Here is a 5,594-nt window from a genome sequence, read left to right as displayed (position 1 = left end):
TCCGTACCCGCAATGGTAATTCAGCTGAATCGCTCACACGGTAACGTAGATGGTTCTGCTTGTATGAGAAAAACTGTGCCCAAAAGAGTGGATAACCTGCACGCTACTTTCTGGGGGTGCTTTGTAGAAGGGCTGCTGGTGAGAGGTGAGGGGCAGAACTCGAGAGAGTAAGTCAGTATAATAAACCATTAGTTATCAAATGTGAAACTGGGGGAATCGAGGTCAATATTCCAAGCGGGACCATGCGCCTGTAAATACAAACACGTTACATGCTGCTTTGTACTTCCTCCCCGTAACGTTGTTTGGAAATCTGTGGCAATTGCAAAAGTTCACAGTTCTTTAGACTTAGTGGGTGAATACAAATATAAACCCAGTGTTACCGTGCTATTTTTAAATGGGAACAGGGAGAAAATCATCAAAGATTTTTTTAAAGATTGAACTTGCTGAACATTCTTCGCTATTAGTCATTTGACCTTTCCCAAGAGGAGTCTGAGGTTACTCGGGAATATCTGATCACATTTATAGCGCTCGGCAAATAAAACTGGCAGTACCAAGGGCGTCGCGTCCGTACTCGACGCGGGGGCATGGGATGGGCTCGGTGCTCCGACACCGGGAGGTTGATTTAAAAACCAAGGAGACAAAAACCCCCAGCGATAATGTTTTTAATCAAAGTGCAGTTTACTATCCAGTTTCACCCAAATTTAAGAAGCCAAACGTGTAGAGGGAGCGTCAGATGTAGCTTTTTCTGATGGAAGTGCCTTGGTTTACATTTGATCTTCTGAGGTTTGGTCTGTAATTAGATGATAATTTGTATCACAATTATGCAAAACAAACGAGGATTGGATAGCAAGATAGACCAGAACAAATAAGCACCCAGAACATTTGAAATGCATCCAGTATTAAAACGATGTACATGTGTGGCTGGGGCCAGGGGGGACATGCTGTTCCAATAAAGCTGCAGAAAGGGAAAAGGCCAGTATCAGTTCCTACAAAAGTTTCAAATGCTCATGTTTACAAATTTGTATTGCACATTAATATGTAAACACACCCTATTGGAAACAGATGACTCCGCAATATTTACGTGTTCTTTCTTCTTAGTTTTATGTGTCTGTTTGTCTCCCAGAATACACAAAATATGCAGCGACTCTTTTAAAACACGGCTCAGAAAGCTAAATAAGAGGTACAGCATCTGAAGGCATAATGTTAAAATCGCCGGCACCGCGGCGGCTCCCCGCCCCTGGATGTACTTTGGGTACCGGGGGCGGGGGGGTGCGTCCCCCGACTCCTCCCGCGGCTCTGCTACGAGCACTCCATGGCTGGAGCCGCGCTTTGCAGTGCCGCAAGTGATAACCTCATTCCCTGGCGTTTACACACTGAATGTATTTCACTATTTTCTTTATCGCCGTGTCACTCGGAGGCACCGGAGCCATGGCAGGCGGCCACGGCATCGCCCGGCCACTGCAGCAGCCCCATCCACGCCGGCTCAGCAGCCTCTGTGCTCCGCCAATGCTGCAGCCACGGAGTGCTGGGAAAAAAACAGCTTTTAAAACGTAAAGAATTATTTTTGATGAAGTAATTTTGAAAAGGAAAAGAAAAAAAACCACCTTCTTTGCAACATGAATAAAAGCTTGAGACTTGTTAATCACCTTTTCTTTCACCTGTTGATTTGGATTTTAGGGTGCAAGCTCCAGGCACCTCTTTCTGTGCTCGGCTGTGTCTGTGCAAATTGCAGCGTCCCGGCCCCCGTGGAGTTAAAACCGGTGTCAGACAGCCTGGGCACAGCAGTCGAGGCTGTTGGGAATTATACTGGCTGCAAGGACTTTTGCAGATGTTGGGTATTGCACTGCAAGCTGTTCGTGCTTAATAGAGCTCTGCTCTCACCGAGCTCATGCACTTTCTGAATTTTATAGTTATTTATAAACCCACTTCTCCTCTGTGTCCCTTTGGTGACATTCACAAGAAGGACCTACCGTCTACTTCCATACATCAAACAATTTCCTCCCAGATTGCTTATCCTAAAGCACCAAGTTTTAAGTTTATTGTAGCAATTAAGTACCAGAAGTAGTCCAGGTTTTGTGAAGGACCCCTTGAGCTTGTAAATCAAATGACACAAACCAGCAAGTAAAATTCAAGACCTTTCTGGAGAGGGGGACACCAGCGATAAGGGAGAACCCCCAGGAAAAATAATATTTGCTGTCTAAGGAGGCAGATCCTGAACAAAACCAGAGAAGGGGGCAGGGGCTCAGGATGGCTTCTAGCTCTCTGAAGTCTGAAGATATATTAGATGCACTGAAGAGGTTTTCAGAAATTTTCTCTTATTTTAAAAGCCTCGCTCTTTCAGGATTTGAGAGAGCTGCTTTTTGGAGAAATTCGCTTTTTCCTCCTTGGCGCTGGCTCCAGATCTCATCTCTGAGCTGGGTCCCAGCTCCAACAATTTCCTCCGGGCCCTGCCCAGCAGCTGGGAGCACTTAGCAGCTCATCCGCCCCGGTCGGCTCACCTGCGAGAGCGAGCCCTGACAGGTCCATCTGCTTCCAGTCAGGCCTGCGAATAAAACAGGGCCTCAACTCCAAAAGACAGAAAAGAGTAATGGTTACTTAGAGTTACTCTTGCTCAGACAATGCTCTGGGGATGGTCGCTGCCTTCTGCTCCGGCTGCCAGTCCACCGGAGCGAGCTGCTGCATCCCTTCACCACGGACCCACAGCCTGAAACCAGCAGAAATACCCTTTCTTTTTATTCAGGTCCGGGAGAAGACACTCACTGTTGTTGCACTTGCCAGGAAGGTTTCAAATACATGATATTAAACACCAGTCGGCATCGCCGTGGGAAGGACCGCGATATCTGTTTGCACAGTCGGATGCTGCCCTGGCTGTGCCCACCTCACCCCAAGCACTTGGTGGTTTTAACCATCATCTTCCATTGTACGTTACCAGGTACAGAGCAACATTTCAAGTGCTAAACTGTTCATAATACAGTGTCAAAACTAAGAATTAATATCAGAGTGCAAGGAGGGACGGCTGGCAGCTTGGAAAGCTCCTGTGCGCCCCAAAGCTGCGGGACCACTCGAAGGCAAAATCTCCCCGTCCCCAAGGCGCCTTCAAGTGAGTCAAGTCAGATCTGATCCTCTCGCAGGACTTGACGTTTAGGGTCTAGAATTAGGGGTTTTCTTCCATGCAACGAGAGCGTTTCACATGTCTTTCCCTATGAATATTTGCCCGGGGCTTTAAAAGCAGGAGTGTGAGCTACAGGCACCACTGCCTGTGCACAACAAATAGATTTAATTTAGGTTTACATGAATATCTTCATTTCTACAGTCGTGCGGCGAATCATTATGTATGAAAGTGTTAATAAACTTAAAGTGGAGAACTAATGGTCTTTAACAAAAAAAAAAAAGATTACCGATTATTTTTCTTCCATGGAGTAAAAACCATGCTGGCTATCCAGCTGCCCCGCTCAGGATGTGCAGGTACCGCGCGTCTCCATTTACCAACAACACTTTTAGCTTCAGCCCTTTGCCGAATTCTTCTTTTATCTTCATTAAAAGTCTTACTGTAAAATTATTCGAAGTTGATAAGCTGTTTCGAAGTTGATAAGCTGTTTCCTGTATCGTATTTCTTCTAACGTTATCAATATTGCTAATAAAAATATAGATTGAAACAATATGTTGTAATGTCCAGGATATAAGCCAGATTCTGCTGCAGCTCAAATAAATATGAATTCGGCCTTTGGCTTTCATAAAAGCAGGATAATGTCTCTATCTGGGCTATTCTAATGGATAACATCAGCCCCCTTTGCTTCGCTTCTCAATACTACCAGAATTTAAGAATCTAGACTGGTAGAAGTATAACTCTGTTTCCTGGAGATTTTCGAGATTAAACCAAATCAAAGTAAAGTGAAGCCCCAAACTTTGTTTCCAACTGAAACGAAACCCAACGTTTCAAAAGCCTTCGTGCTTTGAAAGTGCTGACACTTGCCACGCTGGACGTTGGAATTGCAAATGAGCAGCTCTTGAGGCAAGGGATGTCAAGGAGGGGACAGGGAAGAGCTCGTCTGGATCTGCCCAGGTCCGGGTGCTTCATCCCCGCTGCCGTTCCTCCTTCCCAAGCTGACGTCCCCGCTTTCTGAGATGGTTTTTGGTCGAATGGGTTTGGGTGGCGTTTGAGAGCCGCGCGTGCCGGTGCGGACCTCTCCCCTTTGATCAGCTCCTCTCACCACTTTGAAGACCCTATGGACAGTCAGGATTTCTTCAATCCAACGTATATGAAAGGTCCACCTGAGAGCGCATCCCATTAACTGCTGATCGAGGAGTGTGGTTGCCACTTCTGGCTGGTGGGACAGCCACAGCGCCCTGCTCCGAACTTCAGCTTCCCACATGACCGAAAGATCACTTATTTTTAAGTTGTTTTCGAGTATCATTCGTGCAGCTGGAGTCATGGACCATAAAAAGGAGGAATTTCACTGGGTAGGTCTCCTGGACACAGAACAGAGCAGAGGATGGAAATGAGATCCAGCTCTGCTCAAGCCGAATTTTTTCGGAGGAGATGGCGGGTACCTCTGCAAGTGATCACGCATCAGGCTCGCGGGGCAGGGATGCTCCTGCATCTGCTGACGGCTCCCATCACCCCGCGTCGGATCCAGACCCTGCTCAGGCTCCTGGTGGAAAAATTATCTCCAAAATTGGGAGGCTTCTGGGCTTCCTTGGGGATGCGTCCCTCACCAGCCAGAGCCACGGCTGGGAGGCAGCGGGGACCGGGTCGGTGTCCCCGCAGCTCTCCCCGTGGATTTGCTTCGCAGCAGGTGAAAACACAGATGAGCCATTTTCAGATAATTTGTCAGTTTAAAAAAAATTAATCAAAACATCCCTGGGGTAGGGGAAAGCGTTTTGAGCAGTTTATTTGCAGTAATTGGGCTTGGCCAGTTTTGATCTCGGCATTTCTGCCCTGACAGACACGCTCACCCCAGCGCCAGCCCCCGCGCTTTAATCCTTTTTTTTCTTAAAATAGGACACACCTGTGAGGAAGGCAAGTTTCTTCAAGACATTCCTGATCTGGAGTGTATTAAACCGATATTTTTGTTTTGTATTTTTGATGATTTGCTCCAGTGATAACATAATAGCATGATACTTTGCCTGGGACTGATTAAAACATTTCTTTTGATCAGCGCAGCAGATTGAAACAGTTGTTTATTACTGGACAAAGCTTTGAGAAAAAGAAGAAAAAAAAAAAAAAGGCAGAAAAAAGAAACGGCTCTGGGTGGCTCTTGGGTCTGCTTTTCACCAGGGGTATTTCCTTCACTTTGGGAAAATTCTCCGTTCCAGCCGGGGTTGGGGTTTGGGAAGGCAGAGAAGGGAAGGACGATCCATCACGCTGATGGACAACGGCTGAAAACCCGGGTATTGGTTGTTAAAACTACACGTGTGCTGAATAAAACTCATTTCTCCCTCTCAGGACACACCGGTTGCCCAGATCATAACTAATGAATTTCTATAACCAAACTTAATGTTTCCTAGAAAGCTTGTCCTTTTAAGCTATATCAATCACTGCACGTTTCAAAGCTACCTAAATTTTAAAACGTAAGACTTCGGTTAAAAAAAAC

The sequence above is a fragment of the Aptenodytes patagonicus genome, chromosome 9 (genome assembly GCF_965638725.1).
Source record: "Aptenodytes patagonicus chromosome 9, bAptPat1.pri.cur, whole genome shotgun sequence".
NCBI lineage: Eukaryota > Metazoa > Chordata > Aves > Sphenisciformes > Spheniscidae > Aptenodytes > Aptenodytes patagonicus.
The sequence above is the reverse complement of the archived record's forward strand: the minus strand, read 5'-3'. Positions refer to the sequence as shown.